Raw genomic sequence first — 13033 nt, 5'->3', positions numbered from 1 at the left:
TGACCCGGAGTAAGCCACACAAGGCTGGAGGAAAACCGTCAAGTGGACCGATCGCCGAGGCCGCATTCTTAAGATCACAACTGGAGAAGGCCCTATGTTCAAAGAGGGAAGTGGAGAAGAATATGAATCTGAGTCTGAGTCGGAGTCAGAGTCTGTCATAGCTCTTAACACTCCAGATGTCCCAATCAAGGTCTCCTTCCCACTATTTTATCACTAGGTCGTGGCTGATTCAGAGGCCGAGTCTACTAGGGTCACCCCCACTCCCATGAAAGGTGACAACCTGGGGCCTGTTCCAGGGGCCACCTCCTCTGTTGTGTCGCCTATGACTGACCATGAGATGTCTGTCCTCTCCGAGCTTTTCGCTCGTGTCAACTTAATGAACGCTAAGTTTGCTTATGACTCGTCTCAATTTAACTGCAATGCAATTCTGAATGACTATTAGGAATTTGGCTTGAGTGACTACCCACCTCACCTAGCCAAAGAACTTCACAAACGGGAAACCAGAACCCCCATCATTGAGGAGACCGAACCTATTAACGTAGGGACCGACAACACACCTCAAGAACTTAGGATAGGGACAACCCTGGACCCCTCGGAAAGACAACAGTTCATTGACCTCCTCCACGAATACAAAGACGTGTTCGCCTGGTCCTATAGAGATATGCCTTGGATTGACAGGGAAATTGCAGAGCACCGGATACCCATTAAGCCCGCAGCTAAACCTGTGAAGCAGAAGTTACGCTGGATGCGTCCTGAATGGGCCCTAAAAATCAAGGAAGAAGTGGATAAACAATTCAAGGCTGGTTTCATCAAAGTGTCTGAATACTCTGACTGGGTGGCCAACATTGTTCCTATACCAAAGAAAGACGGGAGAATTTGGGTATGCGTCGACTTTAGGGATCTGAACAAAGCTAGTACAAAGGACGATTTCCCTTTGCCACATGTTGACATTCTGGTAGACAACACTGCTGAACATGCTCTCCTATCATTCATGGATGGGTATGCTGGGTACAACCAGATTAAAATGGCTGAGGAGGACATGCAGAAGACTGCATTCACTACACAGTGGGGTACCTATTGCTACACAGTCATGCCTTTCGGTCTCATCAACGTCGGGACTACCTATTAGAGAACCGCTACCACTCTCCTACATGATATGATGCACAAGGAGGTAGAGGTATATGTCGACGACATGATTGTCAAGTCAAGAGAACAGGACGGCCACATCAACGCCCTTTAGAAAATTCTTCGCTCGTCTGCGGAAATATAACACGAGACTAAATCCTCAGAAGTGTGCATTCGGGGTCACCTCCGGAAAACTCTTGGGACATGTCATCAGAAAAAGAGGCATTGAGATTGACCCAACCAAAATCAAAGCCCTTTAGCAAATGCCTCGGCCTAAGAACGAGAAGGAGATTCGGGGATTTCTCGGTCAGGTCCAATACATCAGCCGCGTCATTACCAAGCTCACCATGATTTGTGAACCAATCTTCAAGAAACTTCACGCCTCCGACCACACCGATTGGGACGACGACTGCCAAAAAGCCTTCGGCAGGATAAAGGAAATCCTATCCAAACCTCCTGTCCTCATGCCACCTCAACCGGGGATTCCTTTATCCCTATATCTGGTTGTTACCGACATAGCCATGGGAGCAATGCTAGCCCAAACAGTTGATGGCGAAGAACGAGCCATCTACTACATCAGCAAAAAGTTCATTGAGTACGAGACAAGGTACACCCAGCTGGAAAAGACATGCCTTGCCCTAGTATGGTCAACAAAGAAACTGCGGCATTATATGCTCAGCTACATCGTCCACATCTACTCCAAGATGGATCCGATCAAATACATCTTCAAAAAACCCGTACTAAATGGAAGGCTGTCTAGGTGGACACTCATGCTGTCCGAGTTTGATCTCAAGTTTGTACACCTCAAGGTTATTAAGGGAAGAGCAGTCGCCAATTTCCTGGCAGAAAACCCCGTCAACGAGGATCTAACGACCGACACCTGGTCACTTCCTGACGAAGACATCCTTTGTGCCGATTTCGATGCATGGGACCTATACTTCGATGGTGCATCTAATCTGAGAGGCTTTGGGGTAGGAATCCTCCTAATATCGCCAGAGGGAGAACATGTTCCGATCTCGGTCAAAATAGACTTCGCCGTCACCAACAATGCCGCTGAATATAAAGCATGTCTCATCGGCCTACAAGCAGCCATCACACTTGGCAACAAAAGACTGAGGGTCCACGGCGATTCCTCGCTCATCATCAATCAGGTGTCCGGATCATGGAAAATCCGAAGTGACAGTTTAGCTCCCTACCGAGCAAAAATCAATCAAGAGGCCGAGTTCTTCGACCAAGTCGACTACTTCCACTTGCCACGAGAGGAAAAGCAATTTGCTGATGCCCTGTCAAAACTTTCCGCGCTAGTCAACATACCTGACGACATGACATCGATGCATCTATGTGTCGAGAGAAGGAGCGAGCCAGCTCACATTTGTGCCATCAACAACGACGAGGAAAGCCATGTCGAACCTTGGTACCAAACCATCCTCAACTACAAAACCAAAAACGAATTCCCTACTAACTCTGACCCAAGATGACAAAGAGCCATCCGTTTACTTGCATCATAATTCGTGATAAAACCAAAATCAACTATACAAAAGAACACCCCAAGGTATTCTCCTCCTTTGAATTGACCATCACAAAGCCAGAAAAGTCATGGGAGAGGTCCACGACGGAGAATGTGGCCCTCACATAAGCGCAATGATGCTTACCCGAAAAATCATGTTGTTAGGCTACTATTGGACCACCATGGAAGCCGATTGCCGTAACTACGTCAAACATTGCCACAATTGCCAAATCTTCGCCAACATACAACATATACCACCATCCCTTTTATACACCATGACATCACCCTGGCCTTTCTCAACCTGGGGCATCGACATCATCGGGAAAGTTAACCCGATAGGCACTAAGGGGCAATGCTTCGTCCTCGTCGCCATCGACTATTTCACTAAATGGGTGGAAGCGCAATCATATGAAGTCTTGACCGCCAAACAAGTGGCCAAGTTCATCCAAAACAACATCATCTGTCGATATGGGGTACCCCATGAAATCATCAGCGATCAAGGCTCTCACTTCCGGGCGGAAACTCAGGCCTTACTAGACAAATACAAGATCAAACGACATCGATCATCCCCCTACCGTCCCAAAACCAACGGAGCGGTGGAGGCAGCTAACAAAACTCTTGTCACCATTATCAAGAAAATGCAAGACAACTGATGCGATCCCGCTAAGTGTTCACAAATTAAGATGTGGTCGTTGGTCACGGTCGAATCAAAACACAATTTATAGCTCCACAAACAACTCTACAATTAGTAAAGAGGCAAGTACAGGTCGGATCCCAAGGGACGGGAGTTGAAATGAGATTTCTATGGTAACTAGTGGTGTCTAAGGGGTGTCACAAATTGGGTTGATGTAGAAGGTTACTAAACTAAAATAGCAATGAAAATAAACAAGCAAGATGAATTTAAAAGGGTGTAAACAATTGATTAAAGGCACTAGGGTGTCATGGGATCATAGGGGAATCATGGGATATGATCATACAAACATGTTCTCAAATTATAAGCAAGCAATTATTGTTGTGATGGATTGAGTTGGGTTATATCTTACAATCCTAGGAAAGTTTGGGTCCCGGAGCCGAATCGATTAGATTGTACAACACCTACAAGTCGACTTAATCTTCCCTACTCAACAACATGCATGGTCTAATGAGACTCTAGTTGGGTTATGTCTTACAAGTCTCATTGAAAAGATAGAAGATGATAGTAAATGCAAGGATTCATAGGCTTAGCATTTCATCAAATATAACATGTGCATGAGTTGAGATCAAAACAAGCAAGCAAATAAAACATGAAAGCATATTAATTTAAGCATGAATCATTCCCCATGTTGGTTTCCCCTAATCACCCATTATCCCTAGCTAAGAGACTACTCACTCATTATCATGTTGATCATGCTAGCAAGGTTGTCAATCATACCAACAATATGAAACATGATGAATAAATGAAAGTAATTAACAATAATTAAAAAGGGATTAAGAGATTATACCTACTAATGATTCCAATAATAAAGCAAAGATAAAAGAAGTACTTGAATGCTTGATTGAGAGGTTGTCAATCTCCCAACAATAACCCAAATAATCTTCAATTACCCAAAATAAAGGATGAACAAAAGAGAGATTAAAGAACTAAAACTTGGATTAAAACTTGATTAATACTTGATTACAATATTAAAGAGAGATTTGATTGATATTAACTACACTAATTATTGATAAGAAGAACATGCTCCTCTAATTAGACTAATGGGGTATTTATAGTGGAAATTAGGGAGGATGCATTAGGGTTAACTAAGGGCTAAACTAGTAATTACACTTTTTAAGTTGAGCAAGGAGGAGCCGGTATTTTTCGAGAGAAGGGCTTCTTTCTTCGTAGCTTGGAGAAGATAATCCGTGCTGTGCTAGAATCCAGGCGGAATAGGGTCGGGACGGGCGGATTCTGGCGTTGGAATCCGAGCGGATTCAGGGGAATCCGGGCGGATTGTGGAGGTGGAATCCGAGCGGATTGTGGCAAAGCCGCTCGGATTGTGCTGCTGCGGGACGGACGGATTGGTGACAATCCGCTCGGATTGTCGATCAAAGAACAAATCTTCTTCTTTTCTTCCCTTTTCTTCATAAATTCCTTGGGGATTTCCTTGGGGACTCAAGGATCCTTTCTCAACATTGCTCTTCTACTATGATATGTACAAAGGCCTTCTAATCTTGTCTCTCCTTGATGCTTGGTCATTGAATTCGATCAATTTAGTCTCGTTTTGCCATGAAAATGCAAGATTCTTACTCCTTTCCTACCAAGGGATCAAAATCTCAAAGAATATGCAAAACAAAGAACTAAAGATAAGAAATGACCCAAATAAGTACTAAAAAGCATGGAAACAAGGCTAATTCGGGGGCTAAATATGCGCCAATTATGGTCACATCAAATATCCCCAAACCGAACCTTTGCTCGTCCCGAGTAAAGAGGTGACAAAGACTAGGACCAACACTAACCTATCCTAATAATATAGCCGATATGAGACAATTAGCGGGTCTCACTCCGCCCCTTCAACTCACAACAAGACAACCATGAGGTAGGATGTCTTCTTGCAAGGCAAGGTGGGTCTTGCCAAAATGGCGACACATCCAAACATTAAGCACACAAAAACACATAATGGATGCATCAACAAAAAGAATAGCCACTCCCTCATCAAGTGGCGAAGGCACTAAAGAGGAACAAATTTAATAGCATGTAATCCTTCACAAATACTAGTTCAACAAATTACTAAGTCTAAGAGGATGGCACTAAATCACCTCCAAATGGTGTTAAACTAGACTACTTTCGTCCTCAATTTCCAAATGCTTTCGTTAAGAGCGATCGGATGGTGGTGGAATGATGATCCCTATGATGCTAGTGGCATATGACATGACAAGTCTCGAATTCTCTACAAAAGTAAAGGTCATGGATCGTCCCAAGCTCGACCAAGTGGCTTGACAAAAGGCTTTTTGGGAATGAAATGCTCAAATCTTTATTCACAACGGGTGAATATGACTAGTATTCAAAATTGTCCTCATTTCACTTTCACATTTCAAAAATTTAAGATGGGGTTTGTCCCTTCCGGGCTAGTGTCCTTTGCTTTCGCCAATCGCTTATTAGGCAACCGGTTAACCACTAGACAATAGCTTTTCGGGGTGATAGTCACTCTGTCTCTGGGCGGCCGAATTCACAACCGTATGGGGGCCCAATTCAATGGATCCCGCACCAAAGCACATCGAAGTGGTACGCCTCCATCAAAACAACTTAAATTTCTCAACTTTCAACAATTCATAACATTTGAGGTTTCCTTGGCATTACATTACTTCCACATGACAAAATTTCTTTGAAATGAGCACTTCAAGCTTATTGATAGAAAATATTTTTGGGTTGCTTTACCACAAGGTCAAACAAGGTCACCTAGACAAGTTAACCAAGTCCATATCGCATCACGGGGTTGGATAGGTGACTCACATGCAAACCCTTGACTAGGCCTTGGGTCATGGGTCAAAAGACACTAGTATGACACTATCTAGGGTGTTTTACAACCATTCTAGTAGGCAAAGTCTTAAGTTGAACAAGTATTTATAATGGCTTAGTTACTCTTGTCACAGTTCCTAAATAGGCATTTTTCAAAACATTTCTAACATGCAACTACATGCCATGATGCAACTAATATAAACATCCTAATGCAAGTGGTTCTATCAACTAATATGACATATAAACTAAATGCAAGTCCTAAGTTCACATTGTTATACCGCATCAATCAAAATAAAGCCACATAGTCATTAACATAAAGAGGAAAAAGGAGATTGGAAAGATCATACCATGCGGTCTTCAATATCCTCATGTCTCGGATGTGGCGTAGTCAATCAATGTGAACAAGGATAGAACAAACACAATATATATACAAGACCATAAATACAAGACTACAAAAGGAAATAAACATGTTTTTGGGTTTTCAATTTTCAAATTTTTATGATTTTTGAAATTTTTCAATTTTTTTGGAATTTTTTTTTCAATAAGAGTTAAATGTTAGAATTCCCATCCCCACACTAATATGGGCATTGTCCTCAATGGCCAAAATGATGGAAATTATGCAAAGATGATGCATGATTTCTATACTAAATGCAATCTATACTAAGCTACACTACATGATGCATGGTTTTTGTTATGACGGAGAGGATAATTTCGATTACCTCCCGTTATGTATGCATTAACTTCCCCAAACCGAGTGAGACACTATTGCTAATGTCCAAGGATGGGTATAGTTCATGCACACACTATGCTATGCATGAAACTAATTTGTCATTTTGGATTTTTGAAAACGGGAACAATAGAATGAGAACACCTCAATGGTACCGAGGTGTGAGTCCTCTAATGGGGCTAGGACTACTCCAACAATGATCAAAATGAAATAAAATACAAAGAGAGAAATAGACAAACCATGAGAGTGTAGGAGTCTCCAAGGCTTGCTAATCTTCCATCATGCTATCACCATCACTTCCCTCATGAGAAGTGGTCACATTGCCACTTTCCTTGTCATTTGCTTCTTCACTTTCTTCCTCATCTTCCTATTCATCATCTTCACCATCCTTTTCTTCTTCACTTGCTTCTTCCTCAATATTATCATCAACTTCTTCATCATTTCCAACAACCTCATTGTCACCCAAAACGACCCTAGATGCACCCGGAAATAAGACTTCTCTATCCGCCCAACTAGGCAAAGGACAAGATGGTTCAAGTAGTCCTTGCCTAGCTAAATGTAGGAGAGGTGGATATTGAGCCAAGTAGGCATTTTTCCGATCTTCATAGGCTTGCTTGTGCATTGCTTGCATGAGAAGAGTCACGTAGTCTTTTCCAACTTCAACTCCTTCCGGCTTGAACTCTTCATACTTAAAGGGGTAAGGTGGTATGACAATGGAAGAGGAGGGCATTTCAAGATCACCCTTTTGTCGTTGAATGATATACTCGGCTTCTTTGGAAAGGGGAAGTAGATAATTGGTCCGGTGGACGCTTAGACGGCAAATCTTTGAAGGCAAGGTGAACGATCTAGCTTCACTAGTTAGCCATCCATACTTAGTGTCAAGGGGGTTATGGGTAACCCACTTGAACTTGTGAATCATAGTATGCATATCAACAAGATGGCCACCCTCCTTTGCTTTGTACTTGTTATCCTTATTGAAGTTGGGATCAAAGTGCTTGGCTAGGAGTGTGACTAGGCCGCCATTGACAATAACGGTCGTGCCCTTCTTCCCACAATCGATGTTGAGCCATCTATCTACCAAGAGCCTCAAAGAATTGTAAGGCTTGGTGTGTACTCTTCCGATATTCAAAGCCGATTCAAGGAGAATAAAATCAAGTCTTGTGAAATGGTTGGTATCTTTCCTAGCAATTATGGTGTTACCCACGACCTTGTGCCATACTCTTATGCCCGGATGGTGGACCAAAAGAGCACGACTCGCATGAAAATCCTCAAATTTCTTCCCGGAGATTGCCTCCCAAAGAGGTTCGGGGTCATACTTTCCATAACTCTTAAAATAACTTGGTTCATCACTAAGACCCAAAATTTCACCCAATTCCCTAAAGGTAATGTGTCTACTAACATTAGCTAGACGAAACTCGAGATTCTCCCTATTCTCAACTTTGGTGACTTTCAAAGAACTTAAAAATTCCAAGGTAAGGGAGGGGTATGTCAATTCCCTTGTTTCAAACAATTTCTTCAACCCCATGGCATTGAAAAAGGCTTTTGTTTGCTCAAGAACACCCAATTTTTTTAAAGTATCTTCACATATGAATTTGGTGGATTGTAATGACTTCATAGCAAACTTGACAAAGGTATTTCTATGGGTATCGGAAATAAAAGTTACCTCCGGATAATGCAAAAGTTGATCAATTACCGGAGTAGATGGTGTTGTTGCTCCCATAGAAGGTTGGTGTTGTTGTTGCACTTCCAAGTTTGGTGTTGGTACCACCATAGCCAATGCTTTCTTTGTTTGAAGAGCCTTTTGCCTTTGTGAGAGTGCCTTAGCCTTTGGTGCCTTTGTTGCCTTTGTTGCTCCCTTAGTCCTTGCCATTGATGAACTAACCAAGAAAAGAATGAAAAATCTTCAATTTGTAGTATGCCCAAATCGATTTGAAGGTGAAAGGCTTTGCCTTTATGAAAACAAAAATCGACTCAAAGGTTGAAGATTTTGTGCTTGGTTTTGATTTTTGTTGAGGAAGGAGTGATTAATTTGTTGATGGAAGGATGGTTTGATTTGATTTTGGTGAATGTTGTTGAGGGTTTTTGTTTTTGTGATGGAGAGGATGAGGGTTTTGATGTTGTGGGTAGTGTTTATGAATGAATGAATGAATGAATGAAGGTGGGAGGGGTTTTAAAGAGACCGAAATTTTCGAATCTGCAGGGGCAATCCGTGCGGATTCTCGCCCAATCCGTGCGGATTCTCGCTCTTTCGAACTTTGCAAAACTCGCCTAAAGACGGGCGGATTTGTGACAATCCGCTCGGATTTGCTGAACACGGGACGGGCGAATTTGCTTAAAGACGGACGGATTTTAGTCTAGAAAATTTTGCTTGTTTTCCTCAGCTGCAAAGACGGACGTCTTTCTTACAAGACGGACGGATTCTTCAAGACGGGCGGATTCTTCACAGGACGGCCGGATTCAGTCACAGTCAAGAATTTTTCAAAATTCAGCTCGATTCCACGACGGCGTCTTTTCCGCAATACGCTCGGATTCTTCAAGACGGGCGGATTCTCCGAATCCGCTCGGATTCTTCCCCGTGTACACGGATTCAGTTCCATCCGTGCACACTGCATTTCCCATACCGTTCTTCCATTCTTTCTTCAGGTCTTGTGTTCGTCATTGCGGGGGCACTACTAAGGCATGGATAGCCTAGGTAATTGCCATCCCCACACTAAGCTAAAAGCACTACACATCAATTGAAATCGTTAGTCCCTCCCTCACTTTTCTCAAACATGACAATTATTTTGATCAAAGTAAATAAAAATACAAAGATGACAAAAATGCAATACAAGAGTTGAAATGTAAGTTAGGGAGTTAGAAATATTTACAAGTGGTGGTTTAGGGAGGACTCCGCCAAACTCTCATTCTTGATGAGATGTCAAGGGGGCATGTCCAAGGTGTTGTTGATGTTGCTCAACACCTTGAAGAAGTAGTCAAAAGCTTGTTCATTATCATGGTAGAGGTTCTTAATAGACCGTGGCCCTTGTTGTTGGTCTTGATCGATGGCATTACCAATGTAGGGATTAAAAATCCCTTCAAATTCGTCGTCCCAAAGACCACAAACTTCATTGAGTTGATCATTGAAAATCTCTTGCTTAGATGGAGACAACTCTCCCAATTTCTTCTCTTGGCCAATGAGGCCATCCTCTTCTTCCTTGGTTGATTTTGATGAGCATTGCAAGCTCTCCTTGTCACAATTCACTTGCTCTTTGAATGGAGCATCTTCAACTTTCTTCTTCCATTGGAGTTCCGATTTCTTCCTTTCATCCTTTCGGCTATAATGATCAATCATGAAACATGGCTCATTCAAACGAGGAGCTCTCATCGTCTTGTCAAGATTAAAAGTTAAGCTTTCATCTCCCACTTCTAGAGTGAGCTCACCATGTTTCACATCAATCACCGCACCGGCGGTGTGTAGGAAAGGTCTTCCTAGGATGATTGGAATGTTGGAATCTTCCTCCATATCAACAATGACAAAGTCCACCGGGATGAAAAACTTCCCAATTCGCACGGGGACATCTTCCCATATCCCTAACGGTGTCTTCGTCGATCTATCGGCCAATTGGAGTGTGATGTTGGTGCATTTAAGCTCTCCCATCCCCAACCTTTTACTCACCGAGTACGGCATGACACTCACACTAGCCCCTAGATCACATAAGGCTTTGTTGATCGTCGTGTCGCCAATGGTACACGGTATTGAGAAGCTTCCCGGATCCTTTAACTTTGGAGGTGAACTCCCTTGAAGTATTGCACTACTCACCTTAGTGAAGGCGATAGTCTCAAGCTTCCGGATCGACATCTTCTTTGTGAGGATATCTTTCATGTATTTCGCATAGGCCGGAACGTGATTGATTAATTCCGTGAAAGGAATTGAGACTTCCAAATTCTTCACAATTTCCATGAATTTTCCAAGTTGATCATCAAATTTGGGCTTGGCTTGACGACTTGGAAAAGGAAGTCTAATCACAATGGGCTCCTTCTCCTTGGCCTTGTCTTCATTTTTCTTTGAACTTTCTTCTTTTGATGATTCTCCATCTTTGGAGTTTTGCACAATTTCTTCCTTTTCACTAGCTTCCACAACTTCATCCTCAACTTGCTTCATCGGTGCTTCATACCTTGTACCACTTCTCAAGTGAATGGCACTAACCGTTTCATGTCTAGGGGGATTACTTTGAGGTGGTAATTGCCCCTTTTCTCTTTGTGAGCTTGAAGATGCTAGTTGAGTCAATTGTGTTTCCAACATCTTGGTGTGAGCTAGAATGTTGTTGATGGTGGTTTCCTTTGCTTGGCTATCTTTTTGCATTTGAGTGAAAAATTCTTGTTGATTCTTTTGCATTTGGAGGACCGCTTTTTGGACATCAAAGCCTTGGTCATTTTGGTGATTGTATGGATTTTGATTTTGGTAACCTTGGTTTTGATTGTAAAAGGGTCTTTGATTTTGGTTTCTCATGGGTGGTGGAGTGTATGTTGTTTGAGGGTTTTGAACATTTTGGCTTTTGTATGAGAGATTTGGATGGAATTTGGTGTTTTCATTGTAAAAGTTGGAATAAGGGGTACCACTCTTGTATGCTTGGAAAGCATTCACTTGTTCATTTGTTCCCCTACATTCACCTTGGTCATGTCCCAAAGTTCCACAATTCTCACATATCCCACTTGGGATTGATGAGGATGCCGTCATGGCATTAACATGATGCTTCGATGATTTTGAGTTTTCCTCAAGTCTAGCCATAGCTTGTTCAAACTTCAAGTTGATTGTGTTAATGTGAGCACTAAGTTGAGCACCCAATTGAGTAACGGAGTCCACTTCATGCTTTCCTCCTCTAGTAGCCTTGCGAGGTCTACTATATTGTGAGTTATGGACCGCCATTTCCTCAACCTTGTTCCATGTTTGATTGTCATCAACTTCGGTGAACATTCCATTTGATCCCATATTGAGAATGTTCCTAGAATCTTCATATAAACCATTCCAAAATTGTTGCACCAAAAACCATTCGCTAAGTCCATGGTGAGGACATGAGCGACAAATTCCCTTGAACCGCTCCCAAGCTTCATACAAAGACTCTTTATCCCTTTGCTTAAAACCCGTAATTTGAGCTCTTAGCATGTTAGTCTTTTCCGGTGGGTAGAATTTTTTGTAGAAAGCTAGAGCCAACTTCTTCCAAGAATCTATTCCAAGGGTGGCCTTATCAAGGCCCTTCAACCATTGCTTCAGCAGTCCGATTAAGGAAAAAGGAAATAAGACCCATCTAATTTGGTCTTGAGTCACGCCCGTTTGAGAGATAGCATCACAATAGTCGCAAAAGGTTTCCATATGAGAATGAGGGTCCTCACTAGGCATCCCCCCGAATTGGCTCCTCTCAACTAGTTGGATGAAGGCGGACTTGGCAATAAAATTTCCGGTGAGATGTTGCGGTGTAGGAGTACCATTTGGTAGATTCTCCTCGGTGGGTACGGAGTGTGACAAGAATTTTGGCATTGTAGGTGGATTTTGTGGGGTATTGTGTAATGGGTTTTCTTCTCCTTCTATGAAAAGGATTGACAAACTCACTAGTGGGTTGGACAACTTCACTAATACCTCTTAAATTCCTCCTAACAAGTCTCCTATTGTTCGTCAAGGTTCTTTCGATTTCACGGTCAAAAGGTAACAAATCACCTTGTAATCTTCTAGACATGCAAAATATCAAACAACTCGAAAACAATTAGAACAAACCTTGAGGAGTTTTACTTCCTCAAGGCGAAGAAAGACACAACTAATAACAACAAAAAGAAATCTAAATCAAACAAACACCGTCCCCGGCAACGGCGCCATTTTTGATGCGATCCCGCTAAGTGTTCACAAATTAAGATGTGGTCGTTGGTCACGGTCGAATCAAAACACAATTTATAGCTCACAAACAACTCTACAATTAGTAAAGAGGCAAGTACAGGTCGGATCCCAAGGGACGGGAGTTGAAATGAGATTTCTATGGTAACTAGTGGTGTCTAAGGGGTGTCACAAATTGGGTTGATGTAGAAGGTTACTAAACTAAAATAGCAATGAAAATAAACAAGCAAGATGAATTTAAAAGGGTGTAAACAATTGATTAAAGGCACTAGGGTGTCATGGGATCATAGGGGAATCATGGGATATGATCATACAAACATGTTCTCAAATTATAAG

The 13033-nt window shown here is 42.2% G+C and overlaps 1 non-coding gene across 1 annotated transcript; it reads left to right on the top strand.

Annotated features, from left to right (window-relative positions):
* Nucleotides 1-11870: 11870 nt before the first annotated feature.
* On the top strand, nucleotides 11871-11977 carry LOC141624378 (small nucleolar RNA R71). Its single transcript, XR_012534185.1, has one exon. It is a non-coding gene; the product is annotated as a small nucleolar RNA R71 (small nucleolar RNA).
* Nucleotides 11978-13033: the final 1056 nt, after the last annotated feature.

Source organism: Silene latifolia, chromosome X (assembly GCF_048544455.1).
Source record: "Silene latifolia isolate original U9 population chromosome X, ASM4854445v1, whole genome shotgun sequence".
NCBI lineage: Eukaryota > Viridiplantae > Streptophyta > Magnoliopsida > Caryophyllales > Caryophyllaceae > Silene > Silene latifolia.
The sequence above is the reverse complement of the archived record's forward strand: the minus strand, read 5'-3'. Positions and strand labels throughout refer to the sequence as shown.